We start from the raw sequence: 26,691 nt of genomic DNA on the forward strand, positions 1-26,691 counted from the left end.
CAGCAGCAGCATGTTCAAGAAAAGTAAACATTTAAATTGATAACAAAATATAAGAAATTCTTATATTTCTTATAACAAAATATAAGAAATTCTTTAAATGGCCCAAACTGTTCACCGACCATAACATGGTTTGATAGTCCTTTATAGTTCCACATGTACCATAGCTCTTTCCAGAGATAAATGAAACATTATCCTACTCTATTTCTTATTATATGAAAAGGTATATACCCTGTGGCTAAATGATATCAATGAACTCTCATGAGCATTTATCAAATGAATAAATGAGTGAATATGTGAATGAAGGACTGACTAAACATACAAATACCACTATGCTTAACTAAGACTGAAAAGAGTGTTATGTTGCTTTTTTATTTCTTGAGATCTCATTCTGTATCCAGCATGATGATATTCAAATATTTCCAGCATTAATAAGAATTTATTGTTTTTATTAAGACAACATGATTAATATTATATTATATATTATATATATTATATTAAAGATTATACCATATATTAATTATATTAATATATAAAATATATATATTATATAAGTATATTTATAATATATAACATTATATATTATATATTATATTATACACATTATATTATATTTTTATTATATTATATATAATTATATAATAGTTATATTATTTTATTTATTTATATTTATTATATATAATATATACAATATAATATATAGTATATATAAATATATATAATTATAATTATATAATATTATATCATATTATATATAGTATATCTTATATATCATATATTATATATATATTATATATATATATATATACATATATAATATATGTTACATATGTATTATATATAATACTTATATATAATATGTAATAAAATATTATATAATATATATTACATAAATATATATATTATATATTTATAATTATATTTATAATTATATATTATATTATAATAATATAGTATTATATATTATAATTTATTATATATAAAATATTATACATTATTTATTATATAATATATATAATATATTATAATATATACATATATATATATAATATGCATATAATATAATATATTGCCGGGAGCAGGAGCTCTGCCTGTGGCAAAGGTCATGAGGACAGCTCTGACATTGGCCTGGACTTAGGGAAACTTCATAATCAAATACAGACCCTAGAACACTCTTGACTGGATTTTACCATCGCTGGAGCAGCTAATGACTTTTTTCACACTTTCTCTAACTTTATTTCTGGAAAAAACATTCTGTCTAATATCCTTGGTTATGTCGCTGCTGGTGCTTTAATTTTGCTTCTCATAATCATTCTTCCTTGTATTGTCAGGATTCTTTGGCAGAACATTCATACACTCGCGACTGAGCTGCATCTGGCTGTTTTAAGAAATAAAAAAGGAGGAGATGCGGGAGCAGGAGCTACACCCGTGGCAAAGGTCATGAGGAAGGAGGCTCGGCATATGCAAAGGCGGGATCGAGCCTAAGGAGTCCCCCTGGAAATTCTCTAGCATCTATCCCCCAAAACCAGAGTCTGCCTACTTTACTGCTTTGTGCTCTCACCTACACCTCTGACTTTACGGGGGAGCTGTCCCCCACTACCTCTCTCTGAAAAAAAAGAGTTAACTTACAGCTCCAGTTAATAAAGTTCCTGGGCGTGATAGTGTTTCAACCTACAAACTCCTTTGGAAGTCCTCTAGCCTGCCTAAATAGGTTTTTCCGGCCACATGTGATTGCTCAGAGCCTCCCAACTGTGAGAGGCGTGAGATGTTCTAAACTGTCTAAATACAGATTCCTTTAGAAATTGTATTGGTGAAGGGTTTTTCACTTGTTGGGCCAATGTTTGCTACTAAGTTTCCATATCCCTTACCTGCTGTGTCCCTGGCAGTGTATTGATTAATATAATTGGTGTAAGTAGTAGCTTTAATGTTTGTAACCTTGGACCCTTGAGTTAATTCTTTTTCTTGTTGTAGCCCACCACATCTTTGCCATATAGGAATGGCAACTTTATCTAATGCTTTTGGAGGGTGGCTCCTGACCAATCACCTTTAGAGAAAAATAAGTTTTCTGAAGAAAGGGTCTTAAAATGTTAACAGGCCTCTGGGCCAGAAGATGATGCAAATCACCCAAACTTTTGCATAAGTTTGCAGGAAGAAAGCCTGGCTTGCTGCATGACTCTACCCCTTCCCCCATTATCCTCTATGCATAACTTAAGGTATAAAAACTAGTTTGGAAAATAAAGTGTGGGCCTTGTTCACCAAAACTTGGTCTCCCCATGTCGTTCTTTCTCTCACCTTCTGGCTGAATTATTCAGCCTCTTTTCTCCACTGAATTTCCTCACTGAGCTATCCTTATTTAACCACTCTTTATATCTTTAATTAACATTTAAATAAGCTGTTGTTTCCTGATCACCGATGCCGTCTCCCCTTAGAATTCCCTGGATCCACCGGGGCTGGACCCCGACAATATGTATATAGTATAATACATATAATGTACATATACGTAATACATATATAACACATATAATAACATAATACCTATTATATATATATATATTATATATTATATTAATATATTATTATATTAATATATAATATAATATAACAATATATGTGGTTATAATAATATTAATATATTATATTAAATATGTATTAAAATATTAAATTTAAATGAAATATATATTAATATATTTTATATATTATATACTTTTTAATATATTTATATATTTATGTATATATATTTATGTATATATATTTATATATTTAAATACATATATTTTATATATTTATATATTTATAAATGTTTATATTTATAAATATATATATTTTTATAAATATATATTTATATATTTACATTATATATTTATATATAATTATATGTTTTTATATTCATAATTATATATTATATATATTTATATGTATTATATATAGATATTATATTATATATTATATGTATAATATATATTATATATTACATATACATATTATATATATTATATAATTATATATATGATATATATTACATATATGATATATATAACATACATATATAATATATATTATATAATAAATATTATTATATATAAATTATATTATATTATAAATATTAAAATATTTTAAATATCATAACAGTCTTCACAACTCAGGGATGGAACCTGGACCTCCCACATTGCAGGCAGATTCTCTACCATCTGAGCCACCAGGAAAGTCCTGTATATAAACGTATACCGTAACTTTGATATTTCTTTGAGATTTGCACTCTATTTCTAAGTTTTGATTTCATAAATGAGCAGCAGCAAGCATTTCTGTTAATTTCATATTCACCTCTTTGTTGTCCCTGGTGGCTCAGACGGTAAAGGCTCTCCCTGCAATGGGGAGACCCAGCTTAGATCTCTGAATGGAGAAGATCCCCTGGAGAAGGGAATGGCAACCCATTCCAGTGTTCTTGTCTGGAGAATCCCAGGGACAGGGGAGCCTGAGCATATTCTGAAATGCTGTTCCACTCCAGTAGCTTGTTTAATTCCTTTAGAGTTTTTGGATGGAATACACATTCTAAGCAGAATTATCTTTCAAATTACAGAAATTAGAAGTTGTTTAGGATATTTTTGTCATACAGAAAATTATAATTTATAATTCTAACATCAACAGCTTATAATTCAGTGTTTCTTTGTTAGCTTCCTTTGAATTTTTTAGGTCATTAGGTAATATTTAGCTGAGAAATATATGAATTGAGAAGCAAACAGGCAAGCAATAAGAAAAACACTAGTTTTATTGCATATTTTGTCTGTGTCATTGTATGTGATTTTAAACAAATCTAATATATATATATATATATACATACACACACACATACATATATCAAAACATCAAATTTATACCTTACATATGTATAAATTCTGTTTGTCAATTATACCTGGTAAATCTAAAAGAAGTTAAAAGCATAAAACAATGTATTTAAAAAAGAGAAATGTTTACTGTGCAATCTAGATAACTTTTGCTGCTGGGGCTGTTGCCACGTCGCTTCAGTCATGTCTGACTCTGTGCGACCCTAGAGACGGCAGCTTACCAGGCTCCCCTGTCCCTGGGATTCTCCAGGCAAGAACACTGGAGTGGGTTGCCATTTCCTTCTCCAATGCATGAAAGTGAAAAGTGAAAGTGAAGTCGCTCAGTCATGCCCGACTCTTAGTGACCCCATGGACTGCAGCCTACCAGGCTCCTCCATCCATGGGATTTTCCAGGCAAGAGTGTTAGAGTGGGTTGCCATTGCCTTCCCCGTAACTTTTGCTGTGATGTCATTATGCAACAGTTTTGGAGTCTCTGGGAATGATAATGGGGCTTAATGAGAAGGTGACAGTTAAACTTTTGACTTACTTTCATATAAAATGTTTCTAAGTCTGCTATTGATTTTTCCTCATGTTTTCAAGAAATATAAATTGCATCAGAAAACAATAATTAGCTTTAATTGCTTGTTTTGAGCCTCTGAAGAGGAAGGAAAGGGATTCTCTCTAGGGCCTTGTGCCACAGAAAGTGGAGGAGACATATGGGACTCAGCCTTCCCAGTAAATCAACAAGTCCTCTGGAGGGGGGAGGGGGGCTGCCTTTCCCACAGTCCCATGTAGGGTATCTAACAGATACCTTAGCTTCAGTTATTTCCTCATGAGGGAAATCACTTGGGGGAATTTTGAGTCACCGTGAACGTTACATATCAGGAACAAGAAGTGCATATTTTCCTGAAAGATATGTAGAAGGGCCTGGCTCAGCTGAACTCCTTCATAGCAGTGTCCTGAACAAGTGTTTCCTGGGAGTGAGGACAGAGGGGCCCTGAGACTCTTTGGTGCATGTCTCTGCTTCTGCCAATTCAGGGTAAAACTGTGCAAGGGAGAATAGGCAGGTATTTAAGCAAAACTGAATTTAAAAGAATTAAAAGGTAACTTCTGGAGAAGTAGAATCAACCAGGTTGCTCTAAATAAGATTTTCAGTTGAGTTCAGTTCAGTTCAGTCGCTCAGTCGTATCCAACTCTTTGCGACCCCATGAATCACAGCATGCCAGGCCTCCCTGTCCATCACCAACTCCCGGAGTTCACTCAGACTCATGTCCATCGAGTCAGTGATGCCATCCAGCCATCTCATCCTCTGTCGTCCCCTTCTCCTCCTGCCCCAAATCCCTCCCAGCATGAGAGTCTTTTCCAATGAGTCAACGCTTCGCATGAGGTAGCCAAAGTACTGGAGTTTCAGCTTTAGCATCATTCCTTCCAAAGAAATCCCAGGGCTGATCTCCTTCAGAATGGACTGGTTGGATCTCCTTGCAGTCCAAGGCACTCTCAAGAGTCTGCTCCAACACCACAGTTCAAAGGCATCAATTCTTCAGCACTCAGCCTTCTTTACAGTCCAACTCTCACATCCATACATGACCACTGGAAAAACCATAGCCTTGACTAGATGGACCTTTGTTGGCAAAGTAATGTCTCTGCTTTTGAATATGCTATCTAGGTTGGTCATAACTATTCTTCCAAGGAGTAAGCATCTTTTAATTTCATGGCTGCAGTCACAATCTGCAGTGATTTTGGAGCCCAGAAAAATAAAGTCTGACACTGTTTCCCCATCTATTTGCCATAAAGTGGTGAGACCAGATGCCATGATCTTCATTTCCTAAAAGCCAATTTTTTCACTCTCCTCTTTCACCTTCATCAAGAGGCTTTTTAGTTCCTCTTCACTTTCTGCCATAAGAGTGGTGTCATCTGCATATCTGAGGTTATTAATATTTCTCCCGGCAATCTTGATTCCAGCTTGTGCTTCTTCCAGCCCAGCGGTTCTCATGATGTAATCTGCATAGAAGTTAAATAAGCAGGGTGACAATATACAGCCTTGACGTACTCCTTTTCCTATTTGGAACCAGTCTGTTGTTCCATGTCCAGTTCTAACTGTTGCTTCCTGACCTGCATACAGATTTCTCAAGAGGCAGGTCAGGTGGTCTGGTATTCCCATCTCTTTCAGAATTTTCCACAGTTTATTGTGATCCACACAGTCAAAGGCTTTGGCATAGTCAATAAAGCAGAAATAGATGTTTTTCTGGAACTCTCTTGCTTTTTCGATGATCCAGCGGATGTTGGCAATTTGATCTCTGGTTCCTCTGCCTTTTCTAAAACCTGCTTGAACTTCAGGAAGTTCATGGTTCATGTATTGCTGAAACCTGGCTTGGAGAATTTTGAGCATTACTTTACTAGTGTGTGAGATGAGTGCAATTGTGCAGTAGTTTGAGCATTCTCTGGCATTGCCTTTCTTTGGGATTGGAATGAAAACTGTCCGTTTCCAGTCCTGTGGCCACTGCTGAGTTTCCCAAATTTGCTGGCATATTGAGTGCAGCACTTTCACAGCATCATCTTTCAGCATTTGAAATAGCTCAACTGGAATTCCATCACCTCCACTAGTTTTGTTCATAGTGATGTTTTCTAAGACCCACTTGACTTCACATTCCAGGATATCTGGCTCTAGGTGAGTGATCACACCATCGTGATTATCTTGGTCATGAAGATCTTTTTTGTACAGTTCTTCTGTGTATTCTTGCCACCTCTTCTTAATATCTTCTGCTTCTGTTAGGTCCATACCATTTCTGTCCTTTATCGAGCCCATCTTTGCATGAAATGTTCCCTTGGTATCTCTAATTTTCTTGAAGAGATCTCTAGTCTTTCCCATTCTGGTTTTTTTTTTTTTTTTTTTTTTTTTTTTGTCTATTTCTTTGCATTGATCACTGAGGAAGGCTTTCTTATCTCTTCTTGCTATTCTTTGGAACTCGACATTCAGATGCTTATATCTTTCCTTTTCTCCTTTGCTTTTTGCTTCTCTTCTTTTCACGGCTATTTGTAAGGCCTCCCCAGACAACCATTTTGCTTTTTCGCATTTCTTTTCCAAGGGGATGGTCTTGATCCCTGTCTCCTGTACAATGTCACGAACCTCAGTCCATAGTTCATCAGGCACTCTATCTATCAGATCTAGTCCCTTAAATCTAGTTTTCACTTCCACTGTATAATCATAAGGGATTTGATTTAGGTCACACCTGAATGGTCTAGTGATTTTCCCTACTTTCATTTCAATTTCAGTCTGAATTTGGAAATAAGGAGTTCATGTTCTGAGCCACAGTCAGCTCCTGGTCTTGTTTTTGTTAACTGTATAGAGCTTCTCCATCTTTGGCTGCAAAGAATATCATCAGTCTGATTTTGGTGTTGACCGTTTGGTGATATCCATGTGTAGTCTTCTCTTGTGTTGTTGGAAGAGGGTGTTTGCTATGACCAGTGCATTTTCTTGGCAAAACTCTATTAGTCTTTGCCCTGCTTCATTCCGTATTCCAAGGCCAAATTTGCCTGTTATTCCGGGTGTTTCTTGACTTCCTACTTTTACATTCAAGTCCCCTATAATGAAAAGGACATCTTTTTTGGGTGTTCTAAAAGGTCTTGTAGGTCTTCCTAGAACCATTCAACTTCAGCTTCTTCAGCATTGCTGGTTGGGGCATAGACTTGGATTACTGTGGTATTGAATGATTTGCCTTGGAAACGAACAGAGATCATTGTGTCATTTTTGAGATTGCATCCAATACTGCATTTTGAACTCTTTTGTTGACAATGATGGCTACTCCATTTCTTCTGAGGGATTCCTGCCCGCAGTAGTAGATATAATGGTCATTTGAATTAAATTCACCCATTCCCGTCCATTTTAGTTCGCTGATTCCTAGAGTATCGACATTCACTCTTGCCATCTCCTGTTTGACCACTTCTAATTTGCCTTGATCCATGGACCTGACATTCCAGGTTCCTATGCATAATTGCTCTTTACAGCATTGGACCTTGCTTCTATCACCAGTCACATCCACAACTGGGTATTGTTTTTGCTTTGGCTCCATCCCTTCATTCTTTCTGGAGTTATTTCTCAACTGATCTCCAGTAGCATATTGGGTACCTACTGACCTGGGGAGTTCCTCTTTCAGTATCCCATCATTTTGCCTTTTCATACTGTTCATGGGGTTCTCAAGGCAAGAATACTGAAGTGGTTTGCCATTCCCTTCTCCAGTGAACCACATTCTGTCAGACCTCTCCACCATGACCCGCCCATCTTGGGTGGCCCCAAGGGCATGGCTTAGTTTCATTGAGTTAGACAAAGCTGTGGTGTTAGTGTGATTAGATTGATTAGTTTTCTTTGAGTATGGTTTCAGTATGTCTGCCCTCTGATGCCCTCTTGCAACACCTACTGTCTTACTTGGGTTTCTCTTACCTTGGACGTGGGATATCTCTTCACGGCTCCTCCAGCAAAGCGCAGCCACTGCTCCTTACCTTGGACGAGGAGTATCTCCTCACCACCGCCCCTTCTGACCTTGAACGTGGAATAGCTCCTCTAGGCTCTCCTGCACCCGCGCAGCCACCGTTCCTTGGAGGTGGGGTTGCTCCTCCCGGCCGCAGCCCCTGGCCTCGGGCGTGGGGTAGCTCCTCTCGGCTCCTGCCCCTGACCTCGGATGTGGGGTAGCTCCTCTCAGCTGCTGTCCCTAACCTCGGACGTGGGGTAGCTCCTCTTCACCATTCTTACACCGTTGTTTACACCAATTGGCCTGGCAGGGAAAAACAAGTGCTGACTCACAAGACCACAAACAAAAACAATAGGAAGAAATTGTAAGGATAAACATTTTAGATACCATGCTTCCCAGGATTGATGATAATACAGGTGGCTTATATAATAGTATTTGGGAGGTAAGGAAATAGATATTTAATTGCATATAAGTTAACTAGAAGGACATGAAAATCTACCAGAATCAAGTAAAAGATGATCAGTGGTTTATTCACTCCCCCTCATCTCCCAATGGACAATAGACAATATCTGGAGGCATTTTTGGTGTCACAATGCAGGGACAGGGGTGAATGTACTATCATCTAGTGGACAGAGGCCAGAGAAGCTGCACAGGATAGCTCCCATAAAAAGAATAATCCAGTCCAAAATATCAATTGTGTCAGAATTGAAAATCTCTGAAAAAAAATCACTGATAAAGAATTATGATAGTGAGAACTGGCGTGGAAAAATTGCCTTCTGATTGTTACTTAAATATACTTGTGAAAATACTATGGCAGCTTTTCATAGTATAAAAATTAAATATATGCTCTGATAATCCAGTAACTCTGCTTCTGAATATTTATTTATTTAATTCAAATATTGATTTAATTCAAAAGAACTAAAATGATTTAAAAGAGATATTAGCATTCCCTTGTTCATTGCAGAGCTATTCACAATAACAAATATTAGAAATAACCTAAATGTCTATGGACCAAAAAGTGGATCAAGAAAATGTGGCATGTACATAAAAATGGCATAAAAAAAGAAAGAAATTATGCAGTAAATTACCACATGGATGACAGTATGCTTAGTGAAATATGTCAGTCACAGAAAGACAAATACTGTATAACTCCACGTATAAGTTCATGGAGTCAAAAAGTGGAGTGATAGATGTCAGAGGCAAGAGGAGGGGGAAACAGGAAGTTACAAATCAATGGACATAAAATATCAATTAAGCAGGTTAAATGGGTTCTAGAGATATACTGTACAAAAATCATATTGGTAGTCAACAATACTGTATCGTACATTTAAAATATCTTAATTTGGTAGGTCCTATGTGAAATGTTCTTACCACAATAAAATAAAAATAAATATTAGTACAATATGATCACTAAAATCTAAATTTTACTTGGATTCCATCAGCTTTTTCCCTTTAATTCCCTCTTTATTTTCTTGGACCCAATCCAGGTACCACATTGTACTGTCATCATGTCTCCCTAATGTCTGATCTGTTACAAATTTTGACTCTTTCCTTTTTTTTTTTTTCTTTGGCTTCAATAATTTTAAGGAGTATGGATGAGGTATCCTGTAGAATGCTTGCAGATATGGGTTTGCTTAATAATTTTCTTATAGTAAGATGAGATAATAGATTCTGTGGAAAGAATGTCACAGAGGTGAAGTTTCTCATCACATCATTTCAAGGGATAAATGATGCCCACACTGCACCACTGGAGATGCTCACCTTTATCTTTTACTTCAGGTAATGTTGGTCATATTTACTAAACTTGACTGTGAGATTTGAAATGCACTTGAGTTAATAAAAATTATTTATACTGTGTTAATTTTCCTTATTTAAATTCTGTAGTCCTTGGTTTCTACAATGAATATGTGTTATTTCAATAATTCAATAAACAGAAGTAATTAATGGAATGGATGTGGTGGTGCAATCAAACAGAACAGCTATTTTAAAGGGATCAGTTCATTGTCCAAACTAAATATTTAACTTAGTAAATATCTCTGCTTTAACTCTCAATGAATCATGATGATCTAAATGCTGGACCTTCATATTTCTTCCATATGTTAGAGTAAAAGTATGAAGGAACAAGGTTATGCCTGGCATGTTATAGTCCTTAAATTAATATTTAATAATGATTTCATCTATAATTACATAATTTTTATAATTGTAAAAAAGTATGAGTGTGAGGAAGGGTCTGAGAGAAGTGATTTTAACCTACAAATGTTCATGTGAAATGCCCCTAACGCTGCTCCAGGTTTTATAGAACACAAGAAAGAATTACATCAGAGAATTGTGATTAATTTTAATCATTTCAAGGCTTTAAGAGAATGAGGCAACAGACAGTCTCTAGGGTTTATGCCCCATAGGTTGTGACTTTAGATATAAGACTATATCCATCACTCCCAACCAGGAGAGATTCTACTTTCACCCATCAGCAGGTATCATGGGAAGCTGCTGTGAAACACAGGAGCTCAGCCTGGCACTCTGTGATGACCTAGGAGAAGGCATGGGACTGAGAGGGGGAGGCTCAGAAGGGAGCAGGTATATCTGTATATACCCCTTCCAATCAAAATTATTTTTTTTAATTTTATTTTATTTTTAAACTTTACATAATTGTATTAGTTTTGCCAAATATCAAAATGAATCCGCCACAGGTACACAACCAAAATTAAATTCAAAAATAAGATTCTAAACAAAAATTAATATTATTTTCTAAGTAGGGTATTAGAAAAAAAGTGTGAGGGAAAATTTACCATTTAGACATAGAGAGTCCTTGAGTAATACTGAGTCATTGTGAAAGTTACCAATCTGAACTGTAAAGGAAGAGGAAGTGGACTCAGCCTACAGAGCTTTGTGTGAGAACTGGCTCAGCTGAGCCCTTAAAACAACAGGGCTTCCCCGGTGGAACAGTGGTAAAGAATCTGCTGCTAGTGCAAGAGATGCAAGAGACTTGGGTTTGATCCCTGGTTTAGGAACATCCCCTGGAGTAGGAAATGGTAACCCACTTCAGTATTCTTGCCTGGAAAAAAGTCCATGGGCAAAGGAGTCTGGCGAGCTACAAAAGTCCATGGATTCACAAGAGTCTGAAGCAATGGAGTGACTGAACACAAGTGCCTGGAATGGAGGGTTAGAAGAGCTCTGAGAATCTGTGGGAGGTGCATTATCTGGTGTCTACAAACTTTTGAAGGAGTAGTCAAATTGAAATAAAGACAAATATTTAATAAAAAATATAACCAGAGATTAAACAAATGCTAGTGAAAGAAACGTAAAAGGCACTATTTTTAATTAGGTATGTAAACCAGCCTTGAGAGCAAAAATTAAACAAAATAGAGAAAAAAGATATAGGAAAGATATTAACTGTCATATTTCCTAAATCCAAAGAAACTCACCAGCAATTTAAAAATAACATTTGGGTCACAAAATCCATTGGATGAAATAAAGCATTAGTTTAATATTAATTTTCACGTGGCTTAGACAAATCAGCTATATTTAGAATGTCTAGTTTTGTGATAGATTGTTTTTTTTTAATTTATACTCAAATTTATGAGTATAGGAAGATATAGGGATCTTGAGTGTCTCAGTTTTGCCTATGGTCTGACATCACTGTTGAGCCATATAAAATATATTTCTTGAGTTATGGGACTAGAGACAACCTTATCGGAAATGATAGAGAAAAGTCCTGGTATGGTAGGGTCTAAGAGGTGTAGGTCACCAATTGTGCATGAATGTGTGCTGAGTCGCTCAGTTGTGTCCTCTTCTTTGTGACTTCATTGACTACATAGCCAACCCGACTCTGTCCACATAATATTCCACTCAAGGATACTGGAGTGGGTTGCCATTTCCTCCACCAGAGGATCTTCCCAACCCAGGGATTGAGCCTACATCTCTTGCATCGCCTACATTGGCAGGTGGATTCTTTACCACTATCCCTTTAGAAGTCATTGGTCACCAATTAGAGAAATACAATTCTTTTCTATTAGCATTTTCTCATGAAATATCATCACACTGAAGTACTACCTTAAATGTTTGATCTTTCTCTTTTACAGGTAATGTAGGGACAGAATAAATGTCTTTATTTATGGACATTTCTATGTTAGAATCTTTAGTAGAGTTAGTTACATTTTTCTCAACTTCCTTTCTCATCTCACCTGCTGCTGCCTTCTAGTATAGCTCTCTGATATGTACATTTTCATTGGGCAATTTCCCATAGGTTTAAGATCACTAGTTTGTCACAAATTGGAACATGATTATGAGTAAATGGAATATCTTAGTACTAAGACATTGAACATAGATTCTCTTTTAGACAAATGGAAAATTCCGGGAGTCTGGATCAAGATTCCAGTCACAGACGTGTAGATTGATCCTTATTTGCATGTTACAGGGAAAGTCAAGGATCTCTGTCTTCTGCTTTGTCATGTCTTTGATAAAGACATAGACTGTATTATCCTTATTATTTGTTCAGTGTTATTATTCCACAAGCAATGAGGTGGGGTAATTAGGGCTCCCTGGGTTGAGAAGAACACTATCTGAAAAAAATTAACTAAGGTTTATTTTGACAATAGATTTACTGAGTCAGAAACAAAAGTAAATGTTAAAGTATCATGTGGAATTAACAATAAAGGCACAGATGTGAACTATTAGAGGGGTCATTCTTAGGGTCACATTGTGGACATGTGATGCAAAGTGTAATTTAAAATTTTCTCACTTCTGCTGCTAGTTTTAGGACTGAAATAATCAGTTATGGTACTAGGCTAGGTTAATCTTTTATGAATTTATAATGTTCAAGAGGACCTAAAAGTGTTATAGAAGGGTTTCACTTAAAATAACTTCCAAATCTTTTGATTTCATATCATCTCTAAATGTTGAAATTATAATTCAAACTAAAAATTTCAATAAGGGTACTGTGCTACTTAAAGAAAAGTTTAAATGGTTATCTTTTTTAAATTTTAGACATTTAGCAATCGTGAGTAAGAAACACAGAGAGAGGTTCTAAAAGAGACACTTTGCTTCCTCTTCCAGCTTTGGAAAGGAATAGTTAACCAAGTGTCTTACATCCTTATTTCCCTTAATATTTTTCTTTCTAGGACTGATTCAGATTCTGACAAACAGAAGCCATGTTTCTATCAGAGAGAAGTAAAAGTGGGGCCGTGTTCACTCTCCTGGGCTTCTCCGATTACCCAGAGTTGCAAGTTCCCCTCTTCCTGACATTCTTCACCATCTACAGTGTCACTGTGGCGGGGAATCTTGGGATGATTCCAACCATCAAAATTAACCCCAAACTGCACACCCCCATGTACTTTTTCCTCAGCCACCTCCCCTTTGTGGACTTTTCTTATTCCTCCATCGTTGCTCCCAACACCATGGTGAACCTCACGGTAGAAGACAGAACCATTTCAGTTGTAGGTTGTGTAATACAATTCTTTTTCTTTTGCACCATTGTGGTGACTGAGTCCTTTTTATTAGCTGTGATGGCCTAAGACTGCTTCGTGGCCATCTGCAACCCTCTGCTCTACATGGTGGCCATGTCCCTGAGACTCTGTGCCACATTAGTGGTTGGATCTTATGCTTGGGGAGTAGCTTGCTCCTTGATACTCACCTGTACTGTTATCAAATTATCATTTTGAGGTTTCAACACAATCAATCACTTCTTCTGTGAGTTCTCTTATCTGCTTTCCCTCTCTTGCTCTGATACTTATCTCAACCAGTTGCTGCTTTTTATTTTCTCCACCTTTAATGAGGTCAGCACACTCTTCATCATTCTCCTGTCTTATGTGTTTCTTGTCACCATCCTCAAGATGCCTTCAGCCTGTGGTCACCACAAAGCCTTCTCCACCTGCGCCTCCCACGTGACCACCATCAGCATCTTCCCGGGCACCATTCTCTTCCTCTACTCTGTGCCCAGCTCCACACTCTCCAGGCACACAATCAAAGTGGCGTCTGTGTTTACACGGTGGTCATCCCCATGTTGAATCCCCTGATCTACAGTCTGAGAAATAAGGATGTCAAGGACACAGTCTCCAACATCATGGACTCTAAAATATTTTCATAATAAACATTATTCTGGAAGATTTTGCCCTTGATATGTAAATAAACTGTGTCTGCAAAGGTTGGTTGATAAAAAGAGATTTATTATTAATGAAGTGTTAATACGTAAAATAGAAAGTACATGTGTTTTGCTTAACCATACTAAACTTGACTTTCTCTCTTACTTACTGGGAAAAAAGTTAGCAATCTTTCAAGTCTTTTTCATTTAAAATTTTAGACAAAATAATCTGATTACAAAGGTTAAAGGACATAAATATCATGTGGCATACTTGTGTAATCTTAATAATTGTTAATTTCATTCTCCTTTTTTAATACCTATGGTAGACTAGGCTCTCAATAATAACATGCCTTCCTCTTACAAAAAGTACAAATAGCAGTTAAGACATAGTGTTCATCCTTCAAGGGATGAAAATTCAGTGATGATAGTAGGGCACTTTACAAAGTAGAAATTGTATAAGATATAAAACAATAAGTATAATAGAAGGTTTCAGAGGAAAAATTTCAAGTCCTTAAGAGAGATACTTTTATAAAATAGGTATTATGTACCCTGGTTTGGAAAACAGAAGAGACAGAGTTTTAGGAGACATATTCCAACATTGGAGTTTTATCCAGGAGACTAAAGCCTGAGAAACAAGGAGGTCAGAGCGCAATACTGAGTCAATGATACAACAATAATTTTTTTTAATAGAATAAATACTGTGTTTGCATATTTGGATATTTTTGGATATTGTATATGCAGGTCACTGCAGATGGTGACTGCAGCCATGAAATTAAAAGACGCTTACTCCTTGGAAGGAAAGTTATGACCAACCTAGATAGCGTGTTCAAAAGCAGAGACATTACTTTGCCAACAAAGGTTTGTCTAGTCAAGGCTATGGTTTTTCCTGTGGTCATGTATGGATATGAGAGTTGGACTGTGAAGAAGGCTGAGCGCCAAAGAATTGATGCTTTTGAACTGTGGTGTTGGAGAAGACTCTTGAGAGTCCCTTGGACTGCAAGGAGATCCAATCAGTCCATTCTGAAGGAGATCAGCCCTGGGATTTCTTTGGAAGGAATGATACTAAAGCTGAAACTCCAGTACTTTGGCCACCTCATGCGAAGAGTTGACTCATGGGAAAAGACTCATGCTGGGAGGGATTGGGGGCAGGAGGAGAAGGGGACGACAGAGGATGAGATGGCTGGATGGCATCACTGACTTGATGGACGTGAGTCTGAGTGAACTCCGGGAGTTGGTGATGGACAGGGAGGCCTGGTGTGCTGCGATTCATGGGGTTGCAAAGAGTCGGACATGACTGAGCGACTGATCTGATCTGATCTGATCTGGCATGAATGAAAGTTGATAAGACATGGTCTATATTCCCAATGTGTTTTCAAAAGAGCTCCAGTGTGGCAACATAACCAGCTATGATTGTTGTTGAGTCACTCAGTTGTGTCCAATTGTTTTGCAACCCCATGGACTCTAGTCTACCAGGATCCTTTATCCATGGGATTTGCCAGACAAGAAGACTGGAGTGGGTTGTCATTTCCTTCTCCAGTGATAGAGTCCACCAGAGACTTAAAAATGGTAGACTAGATCTCAGAAAATTTTACATACAAAAAGGAAGCATGGTGAGTACCTGCCTAACATGCATTTCAAGCTATTATTCTGCCTATGAAGACGTCAAAAACATTATCAGGTTTTTTTTTTCTTTCCTGAATAAAATGTCTGTATCCTTCTCAACTAAAGAAAGTGAAAGTGAAAGTTGCTCAGTCGTGTCCAATTCCTTGTGACCCCATGGACTAGTCCATAGAATTCTCCAGGCCAGAATACTGGAGTGGGTAGCCTTTCCTGTCTCCAGGGAATCTTCCCAACCCAGGGATCGAACCCAGGTATCCCACATTGCATGCAAATTTTTTACCAGTTGAGCCACAAGGGAAACCCTCTCAACTAAACTCCTAGCTTTAAAAAAACAGTACTTGGAGTGGCCCTAAGAGTTGAAAACCAGTAGCCTGTTTGACCACATTCAACATACGAGAAGAAGGTAGTTACTAGCATCCAGACCTATTCAATCTGGCGAATAAATATTGAAAAACAGAAATACCAAGTCTTCCAATGTTCTGGTCTGGAGAATTCCACGGGGTCGCAAAGAGTTGGACATGACTGAGCAACTTTTACTTCACCTAACATTAATAGCTCACTTTTGCTTGAATAAATTGTACACTATTCTCTCTATTCAATATATCTAGATAAATTCTGCGATGTCTACCTGTCAAAAGATCTAAACACTCATAATATTTGAGAGCATTGAATGTAAATGGGAATAGAATCTGTCAGAATTTGTGCTGGAATAGGAATGACACAAATATTTCAGCCAATTTCTCACAATGATCTTTCCTCAAATTTTTGAAAGTAATACATTAAAGTTAGATTGCCTTCTAATTTTGCTGAAGACTAAAATTTTGGAAGTTATATCTTTTAAGGTGATTTGCTATCCAATATGGTAGTTTTCAACATGATCCCAGTTCTTCAGTTATCCAGGTATCCACGCCGCTTTCTACTCTTCTGATTAACGGTGGAATCAATCTCTCCACATTCTGAATGTAGACTACTTTGGGACTAGCTTTGACTGATATAAAAGGTAGCTGAAGAGATATTGTGCCATCTTCAAGCATCTGATGGCCCTGTGGCTTTCTCAAAATCTCTTGGAATTTGCATAATCTCTTAGAAAAACTGCCATGTGAATAAGCACAAGCCAGCCTATTGGATAATGAGCAATATGCCTTACACCCCTATTCCATGAAATAGCATTTAGCAACCTCCCAACTGGAGTATGAGGCCTTCTTAGATCACCGAGACTGCAAAGCTGATAATATACACGTAAGTACACCAGCCAAGATCACATGAGGGTACTGACCTTACTGACTCATGTAATAGTGATCCATGCAATAAGCAGCAGTTTTTTGTTTTTTGTTTTTGTTTTTAAACTAGTGTTTTGGAGCAGCTTGTTATGCTGTCTTTAAAACCACTGACATTCTTAATTTCTGATGTTACCACAAAGACATTTTCAAGTCTTATCATATAGCAACTAAGCATATCAGCTTTTCTTAAATGCAACTTGATTAAAATGTGTAATTAAAAAGTTTAGGCAATTTAACTTGTTGATGTCCTTGAATATTTTGATACAATACTTTAATAAAATTATAGTATCTTATTTGTATAAATATAGTTCATCAAAAACTTACAACTTCATAATTTTATTATATATTTTATTAAAATAATCATTAAATAGAATTCAATTATAAGTTTATATTTAAATTACTTTTAAAAAAATACCTGCCTTGCCTTTAAGACTTAGATAAATAGATAAGCAGAGAGTTCATTTTGCCCAGATGATATAAAACATCACTGCCCATGTTGTTCTTTATAGATGTCTTTTTATTCTTCCTGTAATGGAACTCTCTCCCTCAGGGAGATGAATTTTAAAACTGGCAATACTTTCAGGGTATACAAAGAACAACAACAACAAAAATAGATACTAAATAGATATATTATGATCATCAATCCACTAATATCTAATTTCAAAACATCACTGTATAGTCTAAAATGCCTGTGTAAAGTCCTTATTTTTTGAGGGAAAAAAAAGATATATAAACCAGAGAGAAACAAGAAGTCATGTCAAGGGCTGGAAAAATCTTGATTAAAGCTTATGTCAGAAGCTTTCTCTATCTCCTTTATACTTTAATAAAACTTCATTACACACACACACACAAAGAGATAATGTCAGGCTTTCTGGAAAGCAGTACTTCACAGCACTCATGTTTTAAGTTTTGGGAGTTTGTTTTTGCTTTTCTAATTGGGATAATTCACCAGGTAATACATGAATGAATAAGAGGAATCCTTGTTTCTGAAAAATGAAATTGCATGGAATTCTTGAATTCTTGGTATATTCCAGGGCACACACAACAGACTCTCCTTTAAGCACTGTTGGATGAAGGAGAGGTTATGCAGTCAGATAAGAAGTGACTTGGGAGAGATCCTTCAGGCAGACCCATTAAACGGTCTCTGCATTGAGCCGGGAGCACGGTTTCCAGCACCGTCATTGGCTCTGCTCTTCCTAACACAGGGCCAGATGGCAAAAACCAAAGAGCAGCATATAAGCTCATTCTATCAATGATTTCACTTATGACTTTGTGCAAGTTACAGCTGCCAGTGTCTAAGTCATCTTAGATGCTGCATAGCAGTAATCATCTCACTTATTTTCATAGCTATAATCATCTCACTTATTTTTATAAAGATGAAAGGTGTGGGTGGTTGCATTCAGAAGAGTACACAGCACATACAAAGTGATCAGCAAATGTGAGCAATTGCTATTATTCTCAGCAAAGGTGGATCATTATTTCCACCCCTTTCTGGTATTTGGCAGAATGCTATTGTGACTTCAAACCCTATGTCCTCCAGTAAGGAGCTCTAAGTGTAAGACTGGCACAGATTAGAAGACTTATCCACATATTTCATAATGGCAACATAATCCCTGGTTCAGAGGGCAATATTTGAATGCAGCAAAAAATGCTCTGCAGTTCATCATGACATCTGAAAGGAATTGTGTTGAACTGTGTACCAACTTGGGGCTTTCCAGGTGGCTCAGTGGGTAAAGAATCCACCTGCAATTCAGGTGACGCAGGTTCAATCCCTGGGTCAGGAAGATCCCCTGGAGGAGAGCATGGCAACCCACTCCTGTATTATTGCCTGGAGAATCCCATGGACATAGGAGCCTGGTGGGCTATGGTCCATAGAGTCACAAAGAGTCAAACATGACTGAAGAGACTTGGTACATGAACCAGCTTTAAATAGCTTTTCCCATCTGACGACATCTCATACAACTCCTTAATTATTTGAGTCCCAAGATGATGTTGCTTGCTCTCAAGATGAAGTTGTTTGCTTGATGTCTTTTTGGTGTCCCACAGATATCAATGATTGGTTTGGAAGCTTAAGAAATATGAGCTCCAGGGATACACACACATAAAAATGTAAAGCATGTAACATTTTCCCTCATAGCATCTTCACAAACAGGAAGCAAGGCCTATCTCACGGGTTGGTTGGACTACACTCTGTTTTGGGGGAATGGACTGAACTGTATTTCCTGAGGTGTGGAAGCTTGTTTATTTGTTTGTCTTCTCATAAGGGTAGTATTGTTAGTCATGTATGAGAGGTGGAACAATTGTAAAAGAGGGTAGTGACATTAGACATTTTTAAAAGTCTGTAGTTAGCCTGTATTTATAGAGTATTTTAAGAAATGTCCAAATTTTGAGCACTCCATTTTGAAAGTATTTTCACTTTTTGTTCTGAGAAACAATCTCGACAGGACATGGAAACAACTCTATCTGCAGAGCCGAATTTGAAACAGCTGTCAGTTTAAGAGGGAAAGAGTGTGAGCCAACAGGGAGGAATGCTCGATTCCTCTCCCCTCTCCTCCTCCTCCCCCCTCACTTTAACTCCATCCATGGAACCTGGGAAAGACAGCAGGGAGAGTCTCCTGAAGTCACTCTGAGGCTGGGAGTAGGTGCTGAGGGCTCCTCGAAACTGTTCCAGGAGGAACACAGACATGTGAACCACCTCTGAATCAGACAGGAGGGGGATTACTTTGTCCTTGTGCCAAAGGGATTTATAGATGTCTCTCTATAGCAATTTTCTCACATTTGATACCTTTGACATTTTGGCCCAAATTATATTTTGGTCTTTTCATGTGTTGTGGGTGTGTGTGGAGGATGGGGTGGGGAGGGAGATGCTGTTCTGTACCTTCTCAACTATTTAGCAGCATCTTGTGTGCCCAGGGGGCTTCCCTGGTGGCTCAGAGGGTAAAGAATCTGCCTGCAATGCAGGAGACCCGGGTTCAATCTCTGGGTCAGGAAACTCCCCTGGAGACAGGAATGGCTACCCACTCCAGTATTCTTGTCTGGAGAATTCCATGGACAGAGGAGCCTGTCAGGCTTACAGTCCCTGGGGGTCTCAGTCAGAAACAGCGGAGTGACTAACCCTTTCACTTTCACTGGTCGGTCCACTAGATGTCAGTAGCAACCCTCCCGATTGTGACAATCAGCAGTATCTTCAGATATTGCTAAATGTCCTGTGGGGTTATAATCGCTCCTGGTTAAGAACCGCTTCTCTCTATAAGTAATCAGTAGCCTGATTTTTCTTTAAAAACTGGAAAAGGTTTTACACAATTATGTACTACTTTGAAATCAGAAAAAGATGAAGTCACTTGTACTGGCCATTGAGGAAAGAAAACCATATCCTCAGAATAATTATGTTTTCAAACCACAATATTTTAATTCGCATGTCCTTTACCTCTTCAAGGGCTTCCCTTGTGGCTCAGCTGGTAAAGAATCAGCCTGAAATGTGGGAGGCCTGGCTTCAATCCCTGGGTTGGGAAGATCCCCTGGAGAAGGGAAAGGCTACAGTGTTCTGGCCTGGAGAATTCCATGGACTCTATAGTCCATGGGGTCGCAAAGAGTCGGATGCGACTGAGTTACTTTCACTTCATTCACTTACCTCTTTGAGTGGCTCGAGGGTAAAGAATCTGCCTGGAGGATACACCTGAGACGTTCTGTACCTGGGTTGGGGAGATACCCTGAAGGAGGAAATGGCAACCCACTCGGTATTCTTGTCTGAGAAATCTCATGGATGTAGTGGCTTAGCAGGCTACAGTCCCTAGAGTTGTAAATAGCTGGACACAACTGAACACACACGCACACATTAACCTTTCTGAAGTTATTTGAAGAATGTGGAAAATACCAGATGTGTTGGGATTTAGTCCAGATTTTTTACCCCCTGAAAATAACCAACTGGTGCCTCCAAATCATTTTATTGTTACTAAGGGTGAGTAGAGAAAATACCCTTCATTGGCATTTTCAATATGTCAAAAGCTTTGCATATATATCTCCTTTATTAAAAAAAAAAAAAAAAAACATAACCCTTAAAACTTTTATGTTTTGTGAGAATTCAAGCAAGATTCTTTTCTAAAGTTTCTTTTTAAAGTTATCAGAATAAAATACTTATATTTAATGGATGTTGTGCAGATCAGATATACAATGCAGCTTATGTATGCGTGTATAATATTCTGTGTGTGCAACCTGATTTACTACGTTTTTACTTGCCATCTTATCATAATCATTTTTAGATCATTAAAACTTCATTTATGGCAAAGCCACTACAATATTGTAAAGTAATTAACCTCCAATTAAATAAATTTAGATTTTAAAAAAAGCAAACTTCTTCAAAGAGCTGTGATTTTCTATATGTATGCAGTGTATCTTTGAACTTTTTTCCTGTTGCTCGACACTTTATTTCTAAATTTTGCTTTCATAAATAATGGTGCAATGCAGCAGCAAGCATTTCTGTTAATTACATGTTCACATCATTGTTTAGCTCTTCAAATAGAGCTAAAACAGAGGATATATTTGTCAAATAGGTGTTCATAAGGCTTGAGAGTCACAGTTACAGAATGTCAGATTTTGAATATCAGTTCCCTGAAGAATGACAGACAGTGTGTGCCATAATTAACAAAATCGCTATGCAAATTTTATAGGAAAATATACTAATATAGATTATAAAATCTGCTTTCCCAGCTAAACCATATTTAAATAAATGAACACTTGTGAATTAGCAATCTTAAATAAGCATACTTCATATATTTCATTATAAAAGATTTTCTAAAAAATTATCCACTGAATCCTAATACTTTGAGAAATGATTAAATAGTAAGTCAGTAAAAAGGTATTGGAATATTTTTAATAACCATTTTATTGACCTATAGTTAATTTTCAATGCTGTGTTCCTTTCAGGTCTACAGTAAATGATTCAGATATATCTATATCTATGTAACTGTATCTATTCTGTATAAATATAGATATATCATATTCTTTTTCAGAGTCTTCTCCATTATAAATTATTATAAGATATGGAATATTGTCCCCTTTGCAGTATAATAGGTCATTGTTATTTATTTTATATATAGTGACTGAAATTTGCTCAGTAGTGTCCGACTCTTTGCTACCCCTTGGACTATACAGTCCATGGAATTCTCCAGGCCAGAACACTGGAGTGGGTAGCCATTCCCTTCTCCAGAGGATCTTCGCAACCTAGGGATCAAACCCAGGTCTCCCGCATTGCAGGCGGGTTCTTTGCCAAATAAGCCAACAGGGAAACCCTTATATATAGTGCTGTGTATATATTAATTTAATTTAAAAAAATGGATAATTAAATAATATTTGATATCTTTCTGATGATTCAGTTCTAAGCTCTGAATTATATATAACTAGTTTAAGGAATCATACAGGCTCATATGGATGCAAGTCTTTCCTGTGATCTGTGAAGTAAACTAGGGACTCGATGTATTTGAGTGATGCAATTTCTGAGCTTTTCCTAAACTTCCCCAAAGCAATGCCTTATTTATTTGTTATAAAATGTACCCTATATATCATCATGTCTCTTTTAGGAGAATGCTTCTGCTGCTGCTAAGTCACTTCAGTCATGTCCGACTCAGTGCCACCCCATAGACGGCAGCCCACCAGGCTCCCCGGTCCCTGGGATTCTCCAGCAAGAACACTGGACTGGGTTTCCATTTCCTTCTCCAATGCATGAAAGTGAAAAGTGAAAGTGAAGCTGCTCAGTCATGTCCAACTCTTAGAGACTCCATGGACTGCAGCTTACCAGGCTCCTCCATCCATGGGATTTTCCAGGCAAAAATACTGGAGTGGGTTGCCATTTCCTTCTCCCCTTTTAGGAGACAGTCAACTAAATTGGGGATGATCTCATGGAGAATAACTATTAATATTTTTCTGCAACCATGGTAAAGGGAGGACATGGACAAGGAAAACTGCACTGCTGTGGCAGACTTCCTCCTTGGATTCTCAGATGCCCCTGAGCTCAGAGTCTTCCTCTTCCTGCTGTTTCTTTCCGTCTATAGAGTCGCAGTTTGGGGAAACCTGGGCATGATTGCTCTCATTCAGGTCAGCTTTGGACTCCACACCCCCATGTACTTTTTCCTCAGCCACTTGTCCTTTGTGGATTTCTCTTACTCCACTACCGTCATGCCGAAGATGCTAGCTAACATCTTAAATGAAGACAGCCATTTCCTTCCTGGAATGCACTGTGCAATTCTACCTGTTTTGCACATTTGGGATAACTGAGGTCATTCTGCCGGCAGTGATGGCCTATGACTGCTTTGTGGCCATCTGTGACCCACTGCTCTACATGGTCACCATGTCCCGAAATCTCTGCATGGAGTTGGTGTCTTGTTGCTATCTCAATACTACTGTATGTTCTGTTACTCACTTGTGTTTAGCTCTTCAGATCCCATCCTACAGATCAAATGTGATCAACCACTTCTTTTGTGATCTGCTGGGGACCAGCCCCAGCTGATCCAGGGTATTCGAAGGAGAGACGGCCTAGGCGACTATTTATATGCTAATTAGAGATATAGAGAACAATAGAATGAGGATAGCTCAGTAGGAAAATTCAGTGGAGAAAAGAAGCTGAGTAGCTTGGTTTACGCGGGAGACCAATAAAACTTCAAGACAAGAAGTTTGCACCACTTACGTAGGCCGCAGGCGCCCTCTCGAATAGCGGAAGGTGTCTCACCCTAGACTCCTTCTCGAGTGGGTCTTAAAAGCCCAGGCATGATTAGTAAGCGTGGTGGGTTCCGCGCTCCAGATGGAGACTCAGCTGGAAGTTAAAGGGAAGAATGACATGGGGAGACCAAGCGCTGGTGAACAAGGCCCGTAGCTTTATTTTTAACAGGGGCTTTTATACCCTAAGTTACACATAGAGGATAATAGGGGATGCAAAGTCAGCAGTCTTTGGTTCTTATCAAAAACCAAGGTTTCTTTCCTGCAAATGTATCGTATACAAATGGTTTAGGTGATTTACATCATCTTCTGGCCAGAAGGCCTACTAACATTTTATGACTCTTGACAAGGACTTATCAACAAAGACTTACTTTCTCTAAGAGTAATTATTTCAAGGTTTGGCACCATCTTCCAAAGATAAAATTGCATTCCTATAGGGCGGATGTGTAATGGGTTTACAACAAAGAAAGAATTTATTACCTTAAGGGTCTAAAGTTACTAACACCAAGGCCACTACTTATTTTTTCTACATACCCACTATTAATTGATACATATTCAAGGATACAATTCAGGGGATGTGAAAACTTGGCAACAAGCATTGACTCATCAATGAAATCCTTTACTACTTTATTCTGACAGTTTTTAACTCTCTGAGAGGCTCTAAGCTATTTGAATATCTTAAGCTTCCCATGCCTCTCGAGGCTGGGAGACTGTAAACAATCGTATGCATAGCTGCAGGAGTCCGGGTAAACTTGTCAGGCGAGTTAGAGAGCCATCAGAGGGGTTTGGATTTAAACACTCCTAATTGCCCAGGAACTTTATTAATTGGAGCTGTAAGTTAACTCTTTGACACAGAGAGAGAGAGAGATGGTGGTAGGGGACAGCCCCCAGTAAAGTCAGAGGTGAGAGCACAAAGCAATAAAGTAGGCAGACTCTGGTTTTTTGGGGGAAAATGCTCGAGAATATCCGGGGGGACTCCTGAGGCTCGATCCCGCCTTTGCGTATGCCGAGCCTCCTTCCTCATGACCTTTGTCACGAGTGGAATGCCTCACCGGCTCCCTGCAGTGATCTTCCCGCTGTCTTGTGTCTTGCTTTCTCTGATGTCACCGGGAATCAATTGGTGCTATACATTGTGGCCACTTTCAATGAGGTTATCACCACTGTGGTCATCCTCACGTCCTACTTGTTTATTCTCATCATCATCCTGAGGATGCGCTCTGCAGACAAAAGATGCAAAGCTTTTCCACGTGTGCTTCCCACCTCACTGCCATCATCGTCTTTCACAGAACAGTCCTTTTCATTTATTGCCAGCCCCACTCTGGCAACAGCATGGGCACTGACAAAGTGGCCACAGTGTTCTGCACTGTAGTGATCCCCATGCTGAACCCCCTGGTCTATAGTCTGAGGAACAAGGATGTGAAAGAAGTGCTCAGAAAAGTGGTAAGCTCCAAAATATTATCCTAGAGAATATTTTCCTAGCAGGACTCAGGGTTAGAAATTGGAGGCTGATGAAAGGGTAATGATGCGTTTCAGTGTTGGAGTGAAAAGAGCAGTCAAGATGTGAATAGCTATGAGTGAGTCTTTTTAATTCTCTTTGTGCCTTTTCAATTTACAAGTTTAGGATTGATTGAGAATATTGCAAAATGTGCAGCCTACTTCTTTGCTTTGATGCTATATAAAATGTTTTAAATTGGACAGTATACTGGACTGTTAAGGCACACAAATTTAATTTTCTCTTTGACTTTCATGAGTTTAATGGACTAAGTATCACATTGTATTTTAACATCCATTATGGGGACTACGATTCATTTCATAATTGAACACCTATTATTTTACAATAAGAAACACACCTTTGTCAGTTTTTACAGAGAATAAGATTCCATATGTGTATATAAATATAAATATATATATTCTCTTTATTGTTTTGTTCTTACTTCCTTTATTATTTTTTGTTTTTGTCATTGCAGTGTCCAGTGGTTTAGGGGTTTCATATATTATCACATATGAATAATAGAAATATTGATAATAATTACATTACAGAAAGTTTAGGGAAATTAAATTACATGTCAAGTGAAAATAGCCTAGGAATATACCTAACACATAATTGGTCATCTCTTTATGTATGCGTATATGTGTGTCTCTTTCATGCATTGGAGAAGGAAATGGCAACCCACTCCAGTATTCTTGCCTGGATAATCCTAGGGACAGAGGAGCCTGGTGGGTTGCCGTCTATGGGGTCACAGAGTCGGACACGACTGAAGCGACTTAGCAGCAGCATATATGTATGTGTGTGTGTGTGTGTGTGTGTGTGTGTGTGTGTGTGCGCATAGATGTATATTGTCTATTGCACTTGACAGTATTATGCTTTGCAGATACTGCATTTTTACAGATTGAAGATTTGTGGCAACCCTGCATCAAGCAAGTCTATTAGCACTGTTTTTCCAGCAACATTTGCTCACTCATATCTCTGTCACATGTCATATTTTGGTAATTCTGGCAATATTTTAAACTTTTTCATTACTGTGTAAGTTATGGTGATCTGCCATCTCTGATGTTACTATTGAAAAAGATTATAACCCACTGAAGGTTTAGATGGTGTTAGCATTTTAAAGTATTTTTCAACTAGAATATGTATATTTTTTAGTTTTTATTGATTTGCAAAAAGTTTTTAAATTATTTTGTTTTATTTGGCTGTGCTGGGTCTTCTATGTGGCATGTGG

General features: G+C 37.7%; 2 pseudogenes; both read left to right on the forward strand.

Moving 5' to 3' along the window:
* Positions 1 to 8,960: 8,960 nt before the first annotated feature.
* Positions 8,961 to 15,195, forward strand: LOC139180396 (olfactory receptor 5D18-like; annotated as a pseudogene).
* Positions 15,196 to 17,508: 2,313 nt separating this feature from the next.
* Positions 17,509 to 25,800, forward strand: LOC139180397 (olfactory receptor 5L1-like; annotated as a pseudogene).
* Positions 25,801 to 26,691: the final 891 nt, after the last annotated feature.

Source organism: Bos indicus, chromosome 3, assembly GCF_029378745.1.
Source record: "Bos indicus isolate NIAB-ARS_2022 breed Sahiwal x Tharparkar chromosome 3, NIAB-ARS_B.indTharparkar_mat_pri_1.0, whole genome shotgun sequence".
In the NCBI taxonomy this organism is placed as follows: Eukaryota; Metazoa; Chordata; class Mammalia; order Artiodactyla; family Bovidae; genus Bos; species Bos indicus.